Source organism: Balaenoptera ricei, chromosome 9, assembly GCF_028023285.1.
Source record: "Balaenoptera ricei isolate mBalRic1 chromosome 9, mBalRic1.hap2, whole genome shotgun sequence".
Taxonomy (NCBI): domain Eukaryota; kingdom Metazoa; phylum Chordata; class Mammalia; order Artiodactyla; family Balaenopteridae; genus Balaenoptera; species Balaenoptera ricei.
The window spans coordinates 114,558,788-114,583,466 of NC_082647.1; positions in this window are offsets into that span (position 1 = coordinate 114,558,788).

Here is a 24,679-nt window from a genome sequence, read left to right on the forward strand (position 1 = left end):
ACGTAACATGGAGCACTGTGATAACAGGGGCCATGGATCATTGCGATGACAAAGGTCATGGAGCATTGTGTGGACAAGTGTCATGGAGCATTGTGATGAGACGGGCATGGAGCATTATGATGCCAAGAGTTGTGGAGCATTGTGGTGACAAGGACATGGAGCATTGTGATGACAAGGGCCATGGCCAATTCTGATGACAGGTGTCATCGGGCATTGTGATGACAGAGGTTATCTAGCATTGTGATGAAAGGTACCATGGATCACTGTGATAACAGGGGCCATAGAGCATTATGATGACAAAGGCTATGGAGCATTTTGATGAAAAGTGTCATGGAGAATTGTGATGAGACGGGCAAGGAGCATTATTATGACAAGAGTTCTGGAGCATTGCGTTGAGAAGGAATGGAACATTGTGATTACAGGGACCATGGAGGATAGTGATGACATCTGTCATGGAACATTGTGCTGACAGGGGCCATGGAGCATTGTGATGACAGGTATAATGGGTCATGGTGATGACAGTGGTCATAGAGCATTGGGATGAAATGCATCATGGAGCAATGTGATTACAGGGACCATGTAGCATTGCGAATGCATAGGCTATGGAGCATTGTGATGACAGGAGTCAAGGAGCATTGTGATGTAAGTGGTCATGGATCATTGTGATGACAAGTGTCCTGGACCATTGTGATGCCACGGGTCATGGAGCATTGTGATGACAAGGGCCATGGCGAATTGTGATGACATGTGTCTTGGGGCTTTGTGATGACAGTGGTCTTCTAGAATTGTGATGAAAGGTATCATGGAGCACTGTGATGACGGGGGCCATGGAGTATAGTGATGACAAGGCAATGGAACATTGTGATGACAAGTATCATGGAGCTTTGTGATGACACGGGCATTCATCATTATGATGCCAAGAGTTCTGGAGCATTGTGGTGACAAGGGCATGCAGCATTGTGATTAGAGGGGTCATGGAGCATTGTGATGACAACTGTCATGGAACTTTGTGATGACAGGGTTCAGGGAGCATTGTGATTAACGGGGCCATGGAGCATTTTGATGACAAGAGCAGGGAACATTGTGATGACAGGTGTAATGGATCATGGTGATTAGAGGGGACATGGAGCATTTTAATGACATGGGCAGGCAACATTGTGAAGACTGGTGTGATGGCACATTGTGATGACAGGGATCATGGAGCATTGTGATGACAAGTGCCATGGCGAATTGTGATGACAGGTGTCATGGGGCATTGTGATGACAGTGGTCATCTAGAATTGTGATGAAAGGTAACATGGAGCACTGTGATAACAGGGGCCATGGAGCATTGCGATGACAAAGGCCATGGAGCATTGTGAGGACAAATGTCATGGAGCATTGGGATGAGACGGGCATGGAGTATTATGATGCCAAGAGTTCTGGAGCATTGTGGAGACAAGGGCATGGAGCATTGTGATGACAAGGGCCATTGCCAATTCTGATGACAGGTGTCATAGGGCATTGTGATGACAGAGTTTATCTAGCATTGTGATGAAAGGTACCATGGATCACTGTGATAACAGGGGCCATGTAGCATTGTGATGACAAAGGCCATGGAGCCTTTTGATGAAAAGTGTCATGGAGAATTGTGATGAGACGGGCATGGAGCATTATGATGACAAGAGTTCTGGAGCATTGCGTTGACAAGGGAATGGAGCATTGTGATTACAGGGACCATGGAGGATAGTGATGACATCTGTCATGGAACATTGTGCTGACAGGGGCCATGGAGCATTGTGATGACAGGTATAATGGGGCATGGTGATGACAGTGGTCATAGAGCATTGGGATGAAATGGATCATGGAGCAATGTGATTACAGGGACCATGTAGCATTGCGAATGCATAGGCTATGGAGCATTGTGATGACGGGAGTCAAGGAGCATTGTGATGTAAGTGGTCATGGATCATTGTGATGACAAGTGTCCTGGACCATTGTGATGCCACGGGTCATGGAACATTGTGATGACAAGGGCCATGGCGAATTGTGATGACATGTGTCTTGGGGCAGTGTGATGACAGTGGTCATCTAGAATTGTGATGAAAGGTATCATGGAGCACTGTGATGACAGGGGCCATGGATTATTGTGATGACAAGGCCATGGAACATTGTGATGACAAGAGTTCTGGAGCATTGTGATGACAAGGGCATGGAGCATTGTGATTACAGGGGTCATGGAGCATTATGATGACAACTGTCATGGAACATTGTGATGGCAGGGTTCATGGAGCATTGTGATTAAAGGGGCCATGGAGCATTTTGATGACAAGGGCAGGCCAACATTTTGATTACATTGGTAATGGAGCATTGTGATGACATGGGCAGGGAACATTGTGATGACAGGTGTAATGGAACATTGTGATTACAGGGGACATGGAGCATTTTGATGACATGGGCAGGCAACATTTTGATGACAGGTGTCATGGAGCATTGTGATGACAATTGTCCTGTAACGTTGTGCTGACAGGGATCATGGAGCATTGTGATGAGACGGGCATTGGAGCATTGTGATGACAGGCGTACTGGAGCCTTCTGAGGAAAGGTGTCATGGGGCATTGTGATTACATCGATCATGGAACATTGTGATGACAGTGGTCATGGAGCATTGTAATGACAGGGGCCATGGAGCAATGTGATGACAGGGCTCATGTGGCATTGTGATGACAGTGGTCATGGAGCCTTGTGATGACAGGAGTCATGCAGCATTGTGAGGACAGGGTTCATGCAGCATTGTGATGACATGGGCATGGAGCATAGTGATGACAAGGGTTCTGGAGCATTTTGATGACAAGGGCATGGATCATTGTGATGACAGGGGCCATGAAGCATTGAGATGACAAGGGAATGGAGTATTGTGATGAAAGCGGTCCTGGAGAATTGTGAGGAAACGGGTCATGGATTATTGTGATGGAAGGGTTCCTGGAGCATTCTGATGACAAGTGCCATGGAGCATTTTAATGAAAGGGGTACTGGAGCATTGTAGAGAAATGGTTCATGGATCATCGTGATTACACGGATCATGGAATATTGTGATGACATGGGTTTCGGAGCATTTTGATGACAGGGTTCATGGAGCATTGTAATAGCAGGGGTGATGGGGCATTGTGATGACAGGGGCATGGAGCATTGTGATGACAGAAGTCATAGAATATTGTGATGACAAGGGCCATGGACCATTGTCATGAAATGTCTTATCTGGCATGGAGAACAGAGTGGTCATGGAGAATTGTGATAAAAGTTGTCCTGAAGCACTGTTATTACAGGGGCCATGTAGAATTTTGATGACAAAGGCCATGCAGCATTGTGATAACAGGCATCATGGAGCAATTTGATGAAAGTGGTCATGGAGCATTGTGATGAAATGCGCCATGGAACATTGTGAAGATAAGTGTCCTGGAGCATTGTGATGACAAGGGCCATGGCCAATTCTGATGACAGGTGTCAAGGAGCATGGTGATGACAGTGGTCATCTATCATTACGATGAAAGGTATCACGGAGCACTGTGATGACAGGGGCCATGGAGCATTGTGATGACATGGGCATGGAGCATTATGATGAGAAGTGATCTGGAGCATTGCAATCACAAGGGTATGGAGCATTGTGATTACAGGGGCCAGGGAGCATTTAGATGACAAGGGCAGGGAACATTGTGATGACAGCGGTCATGGATCATTGTGATGATATCTGCCATGGAACATTGTGCTGACAGGGGCCATAGAGCATTGTAATGACAGGTGTCATGTGGCATTGTGATGACAGTGGTCATAGAGCATTGTGATGAAAAGGATCATGGAGCAATGTGACTACAGGGGCCATGGAGCATTGTGAATACATAGGCCATGGAGCATTGTGATGACAGGGGTCAAGGAGCATTGTGATGACACGGGCATGGGACATTATGATGACAAGAGTTCTGGAGCATTGTGATGACAAGGGTATGGAGCATTGTGATTACAGGGGACCAGGAGCATTGTGATTACATGGGCAGTGAATATTGTGATGACAGGGGTCATGGAGCACTGTGATGACAAGTGACATGGAACATTGTGATGACAGGGATCATGGAGCATTGTGATGACAAGTGCCATGGCGAATTGTGATGACAGGTGTCATGGGGCATTGTGATGACAGTGGTCATCTAGAATTGTGATGAAAGGTAACATGGAGCACTGTGATAACAGGGGCCATGGAGCATTGCGATGACAAAGGCCATGGAGCATTGTGAGGACAAGTGTCATGGAGCATTGTGATGAGACGGGCATGGAGCATTATGATGCCAAGAGTTCTGGAGCATTGTGGTGACAAGGGCATGGAGCATTGTGATGACAAGGGCCATGGCCAATTCTCATGACAGGTATCATCGGGCATTGTGATGACAGAGGTTATCTAGCATTGTGATGAAAGGTACCATGGATCAGTGTGATAACAGGGGCCATGGAGCATTGTGATGACAAAGGCCATGGAGGATTTTGATGAAAAGTGTCATTGAGAATTGTGATGAGAGGGGCATGGAGCATTATGATGACAAGAGTTCTGGAGCATTGCGTTGACAAGGGAATGGAGCATTGTGATTACAGGGACCATGGAGGATAGTGATGACATCTGTCATGGAACATTGTGCTGACAGGGGCCATGGAGCATTGTGATGACAGGTATAATGGGGCATGGTGATGACAGTGGTCATAGAGCATTGGGATGAAATGGATCATGGAGCAATGTGATTACAGGGACCATGTAGCATTGCGAATGCATAGGCTATGGAGCATTGTGATGACAGGTGTCAAGGAGCATTGTGATGTAAGTGGTCATGGAGCATTGTGATGACAAGGGCCATGGCGAATTGTGATGACATGTGTCTTGGGGCATTGTGATGACAGTGGTCTTCTAGAATTGTGATGAAAGGTATCATGGAGCACTGTGATGACGGGGGCCATGGAGTATTGTGATGACAAGGCCATGGAACATTGTGATGACAAGTATCATGGAGCTTTGTGATGACACGGGCATTCATCATTATGATGCCAATAGTTCTGGAGCATTGTGGTGACAAGGGCATGCAGCATTGTGATTAGAGGGGTCATGGAGCATTGTGATGACAACTGTCATGGAACTTTGTGATGACAGTGTTCATGGAGCATTGTGATTAAAGTGGCCATGGAGCATTTTGATGAGAAGGGCAGGGAACATTGTGATGACAGGTGTAATGGATCATGGTGATTACAGGGGACATGGAGCATTTTGATGACATGGGCAGGCAACATTGTGAAGACAGGTGTGATGGCACATTGTGATGACAGGGATCATGGAGCATTGTGATGACAAGTGCCATGGCGAATTGTGATGACAGGTGTCATGGGGCATTGTGATGACAGTGGTCATCTAGAATTGTGATGAAAGGTAACATGGAGCACTGTGATAACAGGGGCCATGGAGCATTGCGATGACAAAGGCCATGGAGCATTGTGAGGACAAATGTCATGGAGCATTGGGATGAGACGGGCATGGAGTATTATGATGCCAAGAGTTCTGGAGCATTGTGGGGACAAGGGCATGGAGCATTGTGATGACAAGGGCCATGGCCAATTCTGATGACAGGTGTCATTGGGCATTGTGATGACAGAGTTTATCTAGCATTGTGATGAAAGGTACCATGGATCACTGTGATAACAGGGGCCATGGAGCATTGTGATGACAAAGGCCATGGAGCATTGTGTTGGAAAGTGTCATGGAGAATTGTGATGAGACGGGCATGGAGCATTATGATGACAAGAGTTCTGGAGCATTGCGTTGACAAGGGAATGGAGCATTGTGATTACAGGGACCATGGAGGATAGTGATGACATCTGTCATGGAACATTGTGCTGACAGGGGCCATGGAGCATTGTGATGACAGGTATAATGGGGCATGGTGATGACAGACGTCATAGAGCATTGGGATGAAATGGATCATGGAGCAATGTGATTACAGGGACCATGTAGCATTGCGAATGCATAGGCTATGGAGCATTGTGATGACAAGTGTCCTGGACCATTGTGATGCCACGGGTCATGGAACATTGTGATGACAAGGACCATGGCGAATTGTGATGAAATGTGTCTTGGGGCATTGTGATGACAGTGGTCATGTAGAATTGTGATGAAAGGTATCATGGAGCACTGTGATGACAGGGGCCATGGATTATTGTGATGACAAGGCCATGGAACATTGTGATGACAAGTATCATGGAGCTTTGTGATGACACGGGCATTCATTATTATGATGACAAGAGTTCTGGAGCATTGTGATGACAAGGGCATGGAGCATTGTGATTACAGGGGTCATGGAGCATAGTGATGACAAATGTCATGGAACATTGGGATGACAGGGTTCATGGAGCATTGTGATTAAAGGGGCCATGGAGCCTTGTGATGACAAAGACAACGGAGCATTGTGATGGCAGGTGTCATGGAGCATTGTGATGAAAGGGGTCATGGATCACTATGATGACATGGGTAATGGAGCATTGTGATGATACGGGAATGGAGCATTGTGATGACAGGGGTCATGCAGCATTGTGATGACAGGGGTTATGCAGCATTGTGATGACATGGGCATGGAGCATAGTGATGAAAAGAGTTCTGGAGCATTTTGATGACAAGGGCATGGATCATTGTGATGACAGTGGCCATGGAGCATTGTGATGACACGGGCATGGAGCATTATGATGAGAAGTGATCTGGAGCATTGCAATGACAAGGGTATGGAGCATTGTGATTACAGGGGCCAGGGAGCATTGAGATGACAAGAGCAGGGAACATTGTGATGACAGCGTTCATGGATCATTGTGATGATATCTGCCATGGAACATTGTGCTGACAGGGGCCATAGAGCATTGTAATGACAGGTGTCATGTGGCATTGTGATGACCGTGGTCATAGAGCATTGTGATGAAAAGGATCATGTAGCAATGTGATTACAGGGGCCATGGAGCATTGTGAATACATAGGCCATGGAGAATTGTGATGACAGGGGTCAAGGAGCATTGTGATGACACGGGCATGGGGCATTATGATGACAAGATTCCTGGAGTATTGTGATGACAAGGGTATGGAGCATTGTGATTACAGGGGACCAGGAGCATTGTGATTACATGGGGAGTGAAAATTGTGATGACAGGGGTCATGGAGCATTATGATGGCAAGTGCCATGGCGAATTGTGATGACAGGTGTCATGGGGCATTGTGATGACAGTGGTCATCTAGAATTGTGATGAAATGTAACATGGAGCACTGTGATAACAGGGGCCGTGGAGCATTGCGATGACAAAGGCCATGGAGCATTGTGAAGACAAGTGTCATGGAGCATTGTGATGAGACGGGCATGAAGCATTATGATGCCAAGAGTTCTGGAGCATTGTGGTGACAAGGGCATGGAGCATTGTGATGAGAAGGGCCATGGCCAATTCTGATGACAGGTGTCATCGCGCATTGTGATGACACAGGTTATCTAGCATTGTGATGAAAGTTACCATGGATCCCTGTGATAACAGGGGCCATGGAGCATTGTGATGACCAAGGCCATGGAGCATTTTGAAGAAAAGTGTCATGGAGAATTGTGATGAGACGGGCATGGAGCATTATGATGACAAGAGTTCTGGAGCATTGCGTTGACAAGGGAATGGAGCATTGTGATTACAGGGACCATGGAGGATAGTGATGACATCTGTCATGGAACATTGTGCTGACAGGGGCCATGGAGCATTGTGATGACAGGTATAATGGGGCATGGTGATGACAGACGTCATAGAGCATTGGGATGAAATGGATCATGGAGCAATGTGATTACAGGGACCATGTAGCATTGCGAATGCATAGGCTATGGAGCATTGTGATGACAGGAGTCAAGGAGCATTGTGATTTAAGTGTTCATGGATCATTTTGATGACATGTGTCCTGGAACATTGTGATGCCACGGGTCATGGAGCATTGTGATGACAAGGGCCATGGCGAATTGTGATGACATGTGTCTTGGGGCATTGTGATGACAGTGGTCATGTAGAATTGTGATAAAAGGTATCATGGAGCACTGTGATGAAAGGGGCATGGAATACTGTGATGACAAGACCATGGAACATTGTGATGACAAGTATCATGGAGCTTTGTGATGACACGTGCATTCATCATTATGATGACAAGAATTCTGGAGCTTTGTGATGACAAGGGCATGGAGCATTGTGATTACAGGGGTCATTGAGCATTGTGATGACAACTGTCATGGAACATTGTGATGACAGGGTTCATGGAACATTGTGATTAAAGGGGCCATGGAGCATTTTGTTGACAAGGGCAGGCAAACATTTTGATTATATTGGTAATGGAGCATTGTGATGACATGGGCAGCGAACATTGTGATGACAGGTGTAATGGAACATTGTGATTACAATTGTCATGTAACGTTGTCCTGACAGGGATCATGGAGCATTGAGATGAGACAGGCATTGGAGCATTGTGATGACAGGCGTACTGGAGCCTTCTGAGGAAAGGTGTCATGGGTTATTGTGATTACAGCGATCATGGAACATTGTGATGACAGTGGTCATGGAGCATTGTAATGACAGGGGCCATGGAGCAATGTGATGACAGGGATCATGTGGCATTGTGATGACAGGGGTCATGCAGCATTGTAATGACATGGGCATGGAGCATAGTGATGACAAGAGTTCTGGAGCATTTTGATGACAAGGGCATGGATCATTGTGATGACAGGGGCCATGAAGCATTGAGATGACAAGGGAATGGAGCATTGTGATGAAAGCGGTCCTGAAGAATTGTGAGGAAACGGGTCATGGATTATTGTGATGGAAGGGTTCCTGGAGCATTCTGATGACAAGTGCCATGGAGCATTTTAATGAAAGGGGTACTGGAGCATTGTAGAGAAATGGTTCATGGATCATCGTGATTACACGGATCATGGAATATTGTGATGACAAGGGTTTCAGAACATTGTGATGACAGGGGTCATGGAGCATTGTAATAGCAGGGGTGATGGGGCATTGTGATGACAGGGGCATGGAGCATTGTGATGACAGAAGTCATAGAATATTGTGATGACAAGGGCCATGGAGCATTGTCATGAAAGGTCTTATCCGGCATGGTGATGAGAGTGGTCATTGAGCATTGTGATAAAAGTTGTCCTGAAGCACTATTATTTCAGGGGCCATGTAGAATTTTGATGACAAAGGCCATGGAGCATTGTGATGACAGGCATCATGGAGCAATTTGATGAAAGTGGTCATGGAGCATTGTGATGAAATGCGCCATGGAACATTGTGAAGACAAGTGTCCTGGAGCATTGTGATGACAACGGCCATGGCCAATTCTGATGACAGGTGTCAAGGAGCATGTTGATGACAGTGGTCATCTATCATTACGATGAAAGGTATCACGGAGCACTGTGATGACAGGGGCCATGGAGCATTGTGATGACACGGGTATGGTGCATTATGATGAGAAGTGATCTGGAGCATTGCGATGACAAGGGTATGAAGCACTGTGATTACAGGGGCCAGGGAGCATTGAGATGACAAGGGCAGGGAACATTGTGATGACAGCGGTCATGGATCATTGTGATGATATCTGCCATGGAACATTGTGCTGACAGGGGCCATAGAGCATTGTAATGACAGGTGTCATGTGTCATTGTGATGACAGTGGTCATAGAGCATTGTGATGAAAAGGATCATGGAGCAATGTGATTACAGGGGCCATGGAGCATTGTGAATACATAGGACATGGAGCATTGTGATCACACGGGCATGGGGCATTATGATGACAAGGGTTCTGGAGCAGTGTGATGACAAGGGAATGGAGCATTGTGATTACAGGGGACCAGGAGCACTTTGATTACTTGGGCAGTGAATATTGTGATGACAAGGGTCATGGAGCACTGTGATGACAAGTGTCATGGAACATTGTGATGACAGGGATCATGGAGCATTGTGATGACAAGTGTCATGGTGAATTGTGATGACAGGTGTCATGGGGCATTGTGATGACAGTGGTCATCTAGAATTGTGATGAAACGTAACATGGAGCACTGTGATAACAGGGGCCATGGATCATTGCGATGACAAAGGTCATGGAGCATTGTGTGGACAAGTGTCATGGAGCATTGTGATGAGACGGGCATGGAGCATTATGATGCCAAGAGTTGTGGAGCATTGTGGTGACAAGGACATGGAGCATTGTGATGACAAGGGCCATGGCCAATTCTGATGACAGGTGTCATCGGGCATTGTGATGACAGAGGTTATCTAGCATTGTGATGAAAGGTACCATGGATCACTGTGATAACAGGGGCCATAGAGCATTATGATGACAAAGGCTATGGAGCATTTTGATGAAAAGTGTCATGGAGAATTGTGATGAGACGGGCAAGGAGCATTATTATGACAAGAGTTCTGGAGCATTGCGTTGAGAAGGAATGGAACATTGTGATTACAGGGACCATGGAGGATAGTGATGACATCTGTCATGGAACATTGTGCTGACAGGGGCCATGGAGCATTGTGATGACAGGTATAATGGGGCATGGTGATGACAGACGTCATAGAGCATTGGGATGAAATGGATCATGGAGCAATGTGATCACAGGGACCATGTAGCATTGCGAATGCATAGGCTATGGAGCATTGTGATGACAGGAGTCAAGGAGCATTGTGATTTAAGTGTTCATGGATCATTTTGATGACATGTGTCCTGGAACATTGTGATGCCACGGGTCATGGAGCATTGTGATGACAAGGGCCATGGCGAATTGTGATGACATGTGTCTTGGGGCATTGTGATGACAGTGGTCATGTAGAATTGTGATAAAAGGTATCATGGAGCACTGTGATGAAAGGGGCATGGAATACTGTGATGACAAGACCATGGAACATTGTGATGACAAGTATCATGGAGCTTTGTGATGACACGTGCATTCATCATTATGATGACAAGAATTCTGGAGCTTTGTGATGACAAGGGCATGGAGCATTGTGATTACAGGGGTCATTGAGCATTGTGATGACAACTGTCATGGAACATTGTGATGACAGGGTTCATGGAACATTGTGATTAAAGGGGCCATGGAGCATTTTGTTGACAAGGGCAGGCAAACATTTTGATTATATTGGTAATGGAGCATTGTGATGACATGGGCAGCGAACATTGTGATGACAGGTGTAATGGAACATTGTGATTACAATTGTCATGTAACGTTGTCCTGACAGGGATCATGGAGCATTGAGATGAGACAGGCATTGGAGCATTGTGATGACAGGCGTACTGGAGCCTTCTGAGGAAAGGTGTCATGGGTTATTGTGATTACAGCGATCATGGAACATTGTGATGACAGTGGTCATGGAGCATTGTAATGACAGGGGCCATGGAGCAATGTGATGACAGGGATCATGTGGCATTGTGATGACAGGGGTCATGCAGCATTGTAATGACATGGGCATGGAGCATAGTGATGACAAGAGTTCTGGAGCATTTTGATGACAAGGGCATGGATCATTGTGATGACAGGGGCCATGAAGCATTGAGATGACAAGGGAATGGAGCATTGTGATGAAAGCGGTCCTGAAGAATTGTGAGGAAACGGGTCATGGATTATTGTGATGGAAGGGTTCCTGGAGCATTCTGATGACAAGTGCCATGGAGCATTTTAATGAAAGGGGTACTGGAGCATTGTAGAGAAATGGTTCATGGATCATCGTGATTACACGGATCATGGAATATTGTGATGACAAGGGTTTCAGAACATTGTGATGACAGGGGTCATGGAGCATTGTAATAGCAGGGGTGATGGGGCATTGTGATGACAGGGGCATGGAGCATTGTGATGACAGAAGTCATGGAATATTGTGATGACAAGGGCCATGGAGCATTGTCATGAAAGGTCTTATCCGGCATGGTGATGAGAGTGGTCATGGAGCATTGTGATAAAAGTTGTCCTGAAGCATTGTTATTTCAGGGGCCATGTAGAATTTTGATGACAAAGGCCATGGAGCATTGTGATGACAGGCATCATGGAGCAATTTGATGAAAGTGGTCATGGAGCATTGTGATGAAATGCGCCATGGAACATTGTGAAGACAAGTGTCCTGGAGCATTGTGATGACAACGGCCATGGCCAATTCTGATGACAGGTGTCAAGGAGCATGTTGATGACAGTGGTCATCTATCATTACGATGAAAGGTATCACGGAGCACTGTGATGACAGGGGCCATGGAGCATTGTGATGACACGGGTATGGTGCATTATGATGAGAAGTGATCTGGAGCATTGCGATGACAAGGGTATGAAGCACTGTGATTACAGGGGCCAGGGAGCATTGAGATGACAAGGGCAGGGAACATTGTGATGACAGCGGTCATGGATCATTGTGATGATATCTGCCATGGAACATTGTCCTGACAGGGGCCATAGAGCATTGTAATGACAGGTGTCATGTGGCATTGTGATGACAGTGGTCATAGAGCATTGTGATGAAAAGGATCATGGAGCAATGTGACTACAGGGGCCATGGAGCATTGTGAATACATAGGACATGGAGCATTGTGATGACACGGGCATGGGGCATTATGATGACAAGGGTTCTGGAGCAGTGTGATGACAAGGGAATGGAGCATTGTGATTACAGGGGACCAGGAGCACTTTGATTACTTGGGCAGTGAATATTGTGATGACAAGGGTCATGGAGCACTGTGATGACAAGTGTCATGGAACATTGTGATGACAGGGATCATGGAGCATTGTGATGACAAGTGTCATGGTGAATTGTGATGACAGGTGTCATGGGGCATTGTGATGACAGTGGTCATCTAGAATTGTGATGAAACGTAACATGGAGCACTGTGATAACAGGGGCCATGGATCATTGCGATGACAAAGGTCATGGAGCATTGTGCGGACAAGTGTCATGGAGCATTGTGATGAGACGGGCATGGAGCATTATGATGCCAAGAGTTGTGGAGCATTGTGGTGACAAGGACATGGAGCATTGTGATGACAAGGGCCATGGCCAATTCTGATGACAGGTGTCATCGGGCATTGTGATGACAGAGGTTATCTAGCGTTGTGATGAAAGGTACCATGGATCACTGTGATAACAGGGGCCATAGAGCATTATGATGACAAAGGCTATGGAGCATTTTGATGAAAAGTGTCATGGAGAATTGTGATGAGACGGGCAAGGAGCATTATTATGACAAGAGTTCTGGAGCATTGCGTTGACAAGGAATGGAACATTGTGATTACAGGGACCATGGAGGATAGTGATGACATCTGTCATGGAACATTGTGCTGACAGGGGCCATGGAGCATTGTGATGACAGGTATAATGGGTCATGGTGATGACAGTGGTCATAGAGCATTGGGATGAAATGCATCATGGAGCAATGTGATTACAGGGACCATGTAGCATTGCGAATGCATAGGCTATGGAGCATTGTGATGACAGGAGTCAAGGAGCATTGTGATGTAAGTGGTCATGGATCATTGTGATGACAAGTGTCCTGGACCATTGTGATGCCACGGGTCATGGAGCATTGTGATGACAAGGGCCATGGCGAATTGTGATGACATGTGTCTTGGGGCTTTGTGATGACAGTGGTCTTCTAGAATTGTGATGAAAGGTATCATGGAGCACTGTGATGACGGGGGCCATGGAGTATTGTGATGACAAGGCCATGGAACATTGTGATGACAAGTATCATGGAGCTTTGTGATGACACGGGCATTCATCATTATGATGCCAAGAGTTCTGGAGCATTGTGGTGACAAGGGCATGCAGCATTGTGATTAGAGGGGTCATGGAGCATTGTGATGACAACTGTCATGGAACTTTGTGATGACAGGGTTCAGGGAGCATTGTGATTAACGGGGCCATGGAGCATTTTGATGACAAGGTCAGGGAACATTGTGATGACAGGTGTAATGGATCATGGTGATTACAGGGGACATGGAGCATTTTAATGACATGGGCAGGCAACATTGTGAAGACAGGTGTGATGGCACATTGTGATGACAGGGATCATGGAGCATTGTGATGACAAGTGCCATGGCGAATTGTGATGACAGGTGTCATGGGGCATTGTGATGACAGTGGTCATCTAGAATTGTGATGAAAGGTAACATGGAGCACTGTGATAACAGGGGCCATGGAGCATTGCGATGACAAAGGCCATGGAGCATTGTGAGGACAAATGTCATGGAGCATTGGGATGAGACGGGCATGGAGTATTATGATGCCAAGAGTTCTGGAGCATTGTGGAGACAAGGGCATGGAGCATTGTGATGACAAGGGCCATTGCCAATTCTGATGACAGGTGTCATAGGGCATTGTGATGACAGAGTTTATCTAGCATTGTGATGAAAGGTACCATGGATCACTGTGATAACAGGGGCCATGTAGCATTGTGATGACAAAGGCCATGGAGCCTTTTGATGAAAAGTGTCATGGAGAATTGTGATGAGACGGGCATGGAGCATTATGATGACAAGAGTTCTGGAGCATTGCGTTGACAAGGGAATGGAGCATTGTGATTACAGGGACCATGGAGGATAGTGATGACATCTGTCATGGAACATTGTGCTGACAGGGGCCATGGAGCATTGTGATGACAGGTATAATGGGGCATGGTGATGACAGTGGTCATAGAGCATTGGGATGAAATGGATCATGGAGCAATGTGATTACAGGGACCATGTAGCATTGCGAATGCATAGGCTATGGAGCATTGTGATGACGGGAGTCAAGGAGCATTGTGATGTAAGTGGTCATGGATCATTGTGATGACAAGTGTCCTGGACCATTGTGATGCCACGGGTCATGGAACATTGTGATGACAAGGGCCATGGCGAATTGTGATGACATGTGTCTTGGGGCAGTGTGATGACAGTGGTCATCTAGAATTGTGATGAAAGGTATCATGGAGCACTGTGATGACAGGGGCCATGGATTATTGTGATGACAAGGCCATGGAACATTGTGATGACAAGAGTTCTGGAGCATTGTGATGACAAGGGCATGGAGCATTGTGATTACAGGGGTCATGGAGCATTATGATGACAACTGTCATGGAACATTGTGATGGCAGGGTTCATGGAGCATTGTGATTAAAGGGGCCATGGAGCATTTTGATGACAAGGGCAGGCCAACATTTTGATTACATTGGTAATGGAGCATTGTGATGACATGGGCAGGGAACATTGTGATGACAGGTGTAATGGAACATTGTGATTACAGGGGACATGGAGCATTTTGATGACATGGGCAGGCAACATTTTGATGACAGGTGTCATGGAGCATTGTGATGACAATTGTCCTGTAACGTTGTGCTGACAGGGATCATGGAGCATTGTGATGAGACGGGCATTGGAGCATTGTGATGACAGGCGTACTGGAGCCTTCTGAGGAAAGGTGTCATGGGGCATTGTGATTACATCGATCATGGAACATTGTGATGACAGTGGTCATGGAGCATTGTAATGACAGGGGCCATGGAGCAATGTGATGACAGGGCTCATGTGGCATTGTGATGACAGTGGTCATGGAGCCTTGTGATGACAGGAGTCATGCAGCATTGTGAGGACAGGGTTCATGCAGCATTGTGATGACATGGGCATGGAGCATAGTGATGACAAGGGTTCTGGAGCATTTTGATGACAAGGGCATGGATCATTGTGATGACAGGGGCCATGAAGCATTGAGATGACAAGGGAATGGAGTATTGTGATGAAAGCGGTCCTGGAGAATTGTGAGGAAACGGGTCATGGATTATTGTGATGGAAGGGTTCCTGGAGCATTCTGATGACAAGTGCCATGGAGCATTTTAATGAAAGGGGTACTGGAGCATTGTAGAGAAATGGTTCATGGATCATCGTGATTACACGGATCATGGAATATTGTGATGACATGGGTTTCGGAGCATTTTGATGACAGGGTTCATGGAGCATTGTAATAGCAGGGGTGATGGGGCATTGTGATGACAGGGGCATGGAGCATTGTGATGACAGAAGTCATAGAATATTGTGATGACAAGGGCCATGGACCATTGTCATGAAATGTCTTATCTGGCATGGAGAACAGAGTGGTCATGGAGAATTGTGATAAAAGTTGTCCTGAAGCACTGTTATTACAGGGGCCATGTAGAATTTTGATGACAAAGGCCATGCAGCATTGTGATAACAGGCATCATGGAGCAATTTGATGAAAGTGGTCATGGAGCATTGTGATGAAATGCGCCATGGAACATTGTGAAGATAAGTGTCCTGGAGCATTGTGATGACAAGGGCCATGGCCAATTCTGATGACAGGTGTCAAGGAGCATGGTGATGACAGTGGTCATCTATCATTACGATGAAAGGTATCACGGAGCACTGTGATGACAGGGGCCATGGAGCATTGTGATGACATGGGCATGGAGCATTATGATGAGAAGTGATCTGGAGCATTGCAATCACAAGGGTATGGAGCATTGTGATTACAGGGGCCAGGGAGCATTTAGATGACAAGGGCAGGGAACATTGTGATGACAGCGGTCATGGATCATTGTGATGATATCTGCCATGGAACATTGTGCTGACAGGGGCCATAGAGCATTGTAATGACAGGTGTCATGTGGCATTGTGATGACAGTGGTCATAGAGCATTGTGATGAAAAGGATCATGGAGCAATGTGACTACAGGGGCCATGGAGCATTGTGAATACATAGGCCATGGAGCATTGTGATGACAGGGGTCAAGGAGCATTGTGATGACACGGGCATGGGACATTATGATGACAAGAGTTCTGGAGCATTGTGATGACAAGGGTATGGAGCATTGTGATTACAGGGGACCAGGAGCATTGTGATTACATGGGCAGTGAATATTGTGATGACAGGGGTCATGGAGCACTGTGATGACAAGTGACATGGAACATTGTGATGACAGGGATCATGGAGCATTGTGATGACAAGTGCCATGGCGAATTGTGATGACAGGTGTCATGGGGCATTGTGATGACAGTGGTCATCTAGAATTGTGATGAAAGGTAACATGGAGCACTGTGATAACAGGGGCCATGGAGCATTGCGATGACAAAGGCCATGGAGCATTGTGAGGACAAGTGTCATGGAGCATTGTGATGAGACGGGCATGGAGCATTATGATGCCAAGAGTTCTGGAGCATTGTGGTGACAAGGGCATGGAGCATTGTGATGACAAGGGCCATGGCCAATTCTCATGACAGGTATCATCGGGCATTGTGATGACAGAGGTTATCTAGCATTGTGATGAAAGGTACCATGGATCAGTGTGATAACAGGGGCCATGGAGCATTGTGATGACAAAGGCCATGGAGCATTTTGATGAAAAGTGTCATTGAGAATTGTGATGAGAGGGGCATGGAGCATTATGATGACAAGAGTTCTGGAGCATTGCGTTGACAAGGGAATGGAGCATTGTGATTACAGGGACCATGGAGGATAGTGATGACATCTGTCATGGAACATTGTGCTGACAGGGGCCATGGAGCATTGTGATGACAGGTATAATGGGGCATGGTGATGACAGTGGTCATAGAGCATTGGGATGAAATGGATCATGGAGCAATGTGATTACAGGGACCATGTAGCATTGCGAATGCATAGGCTATGGAGCATTGTGATGACAGGTGTCAAGGAGCATTGTGATGTAAGTGGTCATGGAGCATTGTGATGACAAGGGCCATGGCGAATTGTGATGACATGTGTCTTGGGGCATTGTGATGACAGTGGTCTTCTAGAATTGTGATGAAAGGTATCATGGAGCACTGTGATGACGGGGGCCATGGAGTATTGTGATGACAAGGCCATGGAACATTGTGATGACAAGTATCATGGAGCTTTGTGATGACACGGGCATTCATCATTATGATGCCAATAGTTCTGGAGCATTGTGGTGACAAGGGCATGCAGCATTGTGATTAGAGGGGTCATGGAGCATTGTGATGACAACTGTCATGGAACTTTGTGATGACAGTGTTCATGGAGCATTGTGATTAAAGGGGCCATGGAGCATTTTGATGACAAGGGCAGGGAACATTGTGATGACAGGTGTAATGGATCATGGTGATTACAGGGGACATGGAGCATTTTGATGACATGGGCAGGCAACATTGTGAAGACAGGTGTGATGGCACATTGTGATGACAGGGATCATGGAGCATTGTGATGACAAGTGCCATGGCGAATTGTGATGACAGGTGTCATGGGGCATTGTGATGACAGTGGTCATCTAGAATTGTGATGAAAGGTAACATGGAGCACTGTGATAACAGGGGCCATGGAGCATTGCGATGACAAAGGCCATGGAGCATTGTGAGGACAAATGTCATGGAGCATTGGGATGAGACGGGCATGGAGTATTATGATGCCAAGAGTTCTGGAGCATTGTGGGGACAAGGGCATGGAGCATTGTGATGACAAGGGCCATGGCCAATTCTGATGACAGGTGTCATTGGGCATTGTGATGACAGAGTTTATCTAGCATTGTGATGAAAGGTACCATGGATCACTGTGATAACAGGGGCCATGGAGCATTGTGATGACAAAGGCCATGGAGCATTGTGTTGGAAAGTGTCATGGAGAATTGTGATGAGACGGGCATGGAGCATTATGATGACAAGAGTTCTGGAGCATTGCGTTGACAAGGGAATGGAGCATTGTGATTACAGGGACCATGGAGGATAGTGATGACATCTGTCATGGAACATTGTGCTGACAGGGGCCATGGAGCATTGTGATGACAGGTATAATGGGGCATGGTGATGACAGACGTCATAGAGCATTGGGATGAAATGGATCATGGAGCAATGTGATTACAGGGACCATGTAGCATTGCGAATGCATAGGCTATGGAGCATTGTGATGACAAGTGTCCTGGACCATTGTGATGCCACGGGTCATGGAACATTGTGATGACAAGGACCATGGCGAATTGTGATGAAATGTGTCTTGGGGCATTGTGATGACAGTGGTCATGTAGAATTGTGATGAAAGGTATCATGGAGCACTGTGATGACAGGGACCATGGATTATTGTGATGACAAGGCCATGGAACATTGTGATGACAAGTATCATGGAGCTTTGTGATGACACGGGCATTCATCATTATGATGACAAGAGTTCTGGAGCATTGTGATGACAAGGGCATGGAGCATTGTGATTACAGTGGTCATGGAGCATAGTGATGACAAATGTCATGGAACATTGGGATGACAGGGTTCATGGAGCATTGTGATTAAAGGGGCCATGGAGCCTTGTGATGACAAAGACAACGGAGCATTGTGATGGCAGGTGTCATGGAGCATTGTGATGAAAGGGGTCATGGATCACTATGATGACATGGGTAATGGAGCATTGTGATGATACGGGAATGGAGCATTGTGATGACAGTGGTCATGCAGCATTGTGATGACAGGGGTCATGCAGCATTGTGATGACATGGGCATGGAGCATAGTGATGAAAAGAGTTCTGGAGCATTTTGATGACAAGGGCATGGATCATTGTGATGACAGTGGCCATGGAGCATTGTGATGACACGGGCATGGAGCATTATGATGAGAAGTGATCTGGAGCATTGCAATGACAGGGGTATGGAGCATTGTGATTACAGGGGCCAGGGAGCATTGAGATGACAAGAGCAGGGAACATTGTGATGACAGCGTTCATGGATCATTGTGATGATATCTGCCATGGAACATTGTGCTGACAGGGGCCATAGAGCATTGTAATGACAGGTGTCATGTGGCATTGTGATGACCGTGGTCATAGAGCATTGTGATGAAAAGGATCATGTAGCAATGTGATTACAGGGGCCATGGAGCATTGTGAATACATAGGCCATGGAGAATTGTGATGACAGGGGTCAAGGAGCATTGTGATGACACGGGCATGGGGCATTATGATGACAAGACTTCTGGAGTATTGTGATGACAAGGGTATGGAGCATTGTGATTACAGCGGACCAGGAGCATTGTGATTACATGGGGAGTGAAAATTGTGATGACAGGGGTCATGGAGCATTGTGATAGCAAGTGCCATGGCGAATTGTGATGACAGGTGTCATGGGGCATTGTGATGACAGTGGTCATCTAGAATTGTGATGAAATGTAACATGGAGCACTGTGATAACAGGGGCCGTGGAGCATTGCGATGACAAAGGCCATGGAGCATTGTGAAGACAAGTGTCATGGAGCATTGTGATGAGACGGGCATGAAGCATTATGATGCCAAGAGTTCTGGAGCATTGTGGTGACAAGGGCATGGAGCATTGTGATGAGAAGGGCCATGGCCAATTCTGATGACAGGTGTCATCGCGCATTGTGATGACACAGGTTATCTAGCATTGTGATGAAAGGTACCATGGATCCCTGTGATAACAGGGGCCATGGAGCATTGTGATGACCAAGGCCATGGAGCATTTTGAAGAAAAGTGTCCTGGAGAATTGTGATGAGACGGGCATGGAGCATTATGATGACAAGAGTTCTGGAGCATTGCGTTGACAAGCAGATGGAACATTGTGATTACAGGGACCATGGAGGATAGTGATGACATCTGTCATGGAACATTGTGCTGACAGGGACCATGGAGCATTGTGATGACAGGTATAATGGGGCATGGTGATGACAGTGGTCATAGAGCATTGGGATGAAATGGATCATGGAGCAATGTGATTACAGGGACCATGTAGCATTGCGAATGCATAGGCTATGGAGCATTGTGATGACAGGAGTCAAGGAGCATTGTGATTTAAGTGTTCATGGATCATTTTGATGACATGTGTCCTGGAACATTGTGATGCCACGGGTCATGGACCATTGTGATGACAAGGGCCATGGCGAATTGTGATGACATGTGTCTTGGGGCATTGTGATGACAGTGGTCATGTAGAATTGTGAGAAAAGGTATCATGGAGCACTGTGATGAAAGGGGCATGGAATACTGTGATGACAAGACCATGGAACATTGTGATGACAAGTATCATGGAGCTTTGTGATGACACGTGCATTCATCATTATGATGACAAGAATTCTGGAGCTTTGTGATGACAAGGGCATGGAGCATTGTGATTACAGGGGTCATGGAGCATTGTGATGACAACTGTCATGGAACATTGTGATGACAGGGTTCATGGAACATTATGATTAAAGGGGCCATGGAGCATTTTGTTGACAAGGGCAGGCGAACATTTTGATTATATTGGTAATGGAGCATTGTGATGACATGGGCAGCGAACATTGTGATGACAGGTGTAATGGAACATTGTGATTACAATTGTCATGTAACGTTGTCCTGACAGGGATCATGGAGCATTGAGATGAGACAGGCATTGGAGCATTGTGATGACAGGCGTACTGGAGCCTTCTGAGGAAAGGTGTCATGGGTTATTGTGATTACAGCGATCATGGAACATTGTGATGACAGTGGTCATGGAGCATTGTAATGACAGGGGCCATGGAGCAATGTGATGACAGGGGTCATGCGGCATTGTGATGACAGGGGTCATGCAGCATTGTGATGACATGGGCATGGAGCATAGTGATGACAAGAGTTCTGGAGCATTTTGATGACAAGGGCATGGATCATTGTGATGACAGGGGCCATGAAGCATTGAGATGACAAGGGAATGGAGCATTGTGATGAAAGCGGTCCTGAAGAATTGTGAGGAAACGGGTCATGGATTATTGTGATGGAAGGGTTCCTGGAGCATTCTGATGACAAGTGCCATGGAGCATTTTAATGAAAGGGGTACTCGAGCATTGTACAGAAATGGTTCATGGATCATCGTGATTACACGGATCATGGAATATTGTGATGACAAGGGTTTCAGAGCATTGTGATGACAGGGGTCATGGAGCATTGTAATAGCAGGGGTGATGGGGCATTGTGATGACAGGGGCATGGAGCATTGTGATGACAGAAGTCATGGAATATTGTGATGACAAGGGCCATGGAGCATTGTCATGAAAGGTCTTATCTGGCATGGTGATGAGAGTGGTCATGGAGCATTGTGATAAAAGTTGTCCTGAAGCATTGTTATTTCAGGGGCCATGTAGAATTTTGATGACAAAGGCCATGGAGCATTGTGATGACAGGCATCATGGAGCAATTTGATGAAAGTGGTCATGGAGCATTGTGATGAAATGTGCCATGGAACATTGTGAAGACAAGTGTCCTGGAGCATTGTGATGACAACGGCCATGGCCAATTCTGATGACAGGTGTCAAGGAGCATGTTGATGACAGTGGTCATCTATCATTACGATGAAAGGTATCACGGAGCACTGTGATGACAGGGGCCATGGAGCATTGTGATGACACGGGTATGGTGCATTATGATGAGAAGTGATCTGGAGCATTGCGATGACAAGGGTATGAAGCACTGTGATTACAGGGGCCAGGGAGCATTGAGATGACAAGGGCAGGGAACATTGTGATGACAGCGGTCATGGATCATTGTGATGATATCTGCCATGGAACATTGTGCTGACAGGGGACATAGAGCATTGTAATGACAGGTGTCATGTGGCATTGTGATGACAGTGGTCATAGAGCATTGTGATGAAAAGGATCATGGAGCAATGTGACTACAGGGGCCATGGAGCATTGTGAATACATAGGACATGGAGCATTGTGATGACACGGGCATGGGGCATTATGATGACAAGGGTTCTGGAGCAGTGTGATGACAAGGGAATGGAGCATTGTGATTACAGGGGACCAGGAGCACTTTGATTACTTGGGCAGTGAATATTGTGATGACAAGGGTCATGGAGCACTGTGATGACAAGTGTCATGGAACATTGTGATGACAGGGATCATGGAGCATTGTGATGACAAGTGTCATGGTGAATTGTGATGACAGGTGTCATGGGGCATTGTGATGACAGTGGTCATCTAGAATTGTGATGAAACGTAACATGGAGCACTGTGATAACAGGGGCCATGGATCATTGCGATGACAAAGGTCATGGAGCATTGTGCGGACAAGTGTCATGGAGCATTGTGATGAGACGGGCATGGAGCATTATGATGCCAAGAGTTGTGGAGCATTGTGGTGACAAGGACATGGAGCATTGTGATGACAAGGGCCATGGCCAATTCTGATGACAGGTGTCATCGGGCATTGTGATGACAGAGGTTATCTAGCGTTGTGATGAAAGGTACCATGGATCACTGTGATAACAGGGGCCATAGAGCATTATGATGACAAAGGCTATGGAGCATTTTGATGAAAAGTGTCATGGAGAATTGTGATGAGACGGGCAAGGAGCATTATTATGACAAGAGTTCTGGAGCATTGCGTTGACAAGGAATGGAACATTGTGATTACAGGGACCATGGAGGATAGTGATGACATCTGTCATGGAACATTGTGCTGACAGGGGCCATGGAGCATTGTGATGACAGGTATAATGGGTCATGGTGATGACAGTGGTCATAGAGCATTGGGATGAAATGCATCATGGAGCAATGTGATTACAGGGACCATGTAGCATTGCGAATGCATAGGCTATGGAGCATTGTGATGACAGGAGTCAAGGAGCATTGTGATGTAAGTGGTCATGGATCATTGTGATGACAAGTGTCCTGGACCATTGTGATGCCACGGGTCATGGAGCATTGTGATGACAAGGGCCATGGCGAATTGTGATGACATGTGTCTTGGGGCTTTGTGATGACAGTGGTCTTCTAGAATTGTGATAAAGGTATCATGGAGCACTGTGATGACGGGGGCCATGGAGTATTGTGATGACAAGGCCATGGAACATTGTGATGACAAGTATCATGGAGCTTTGTGATGACACGGGCATTCATCATTATGATGCCAAGAGTTCTGGAGCATTGTGGTGACAAGGGCATGCAGCATTGTGATTAGAGGGGTCATGGAGCATTGTGATGACAACTGTCATGGAACTTTGTGATGACAGGGTTCAGGGAGCATTGTGATTAACGGGGCCATGGAGCATTTTGATGACAAGGTCAGGGAACATTGTGATGACAGGTGTAATGGATCATGGTGATTACAGGGGACATGGAGCATTTTAATGACATGGGCAGGCAACATTGTGAAGACAGGTGTGATGGCACATTGTGATGACAGGGATCATGGAGCATTGTGATGACAAGTGCCATGGCGAATTGTGATGACAGGTGTCATGGGGCATTGTGATGACAGTGGTCATCTAGAATTGTGATGAAAGGTAACATGGAGCACTGTGATAACAGGGGCCATGGAGCATTGCGATGACAAAGGCCATGGAGCATTGTGAGGACAAATGTCATGGAGCATTGGGATGAGACGGGCATGGAGTATTATGATGCCAAGAGTTCTGGAGCATTGTGGAGACAAGGGCATGGAGCATTGTGATGACAAGGGCCATTGCCAATTCTGATGACAGGTGTCATAGGGCATTGTGATGACAGAGTTTATCTAGCATTGTGATGAAAGGTACCATGGATCACTGTGATAACAGGGGCCATGTAGCATTGTGATGACAAAGGCCATGGAGCCTTTTGATGAAAAGTGTCATGGAGAATTGTGATGAGACGGGCATGGAGCATTATGATGACAAGAGTT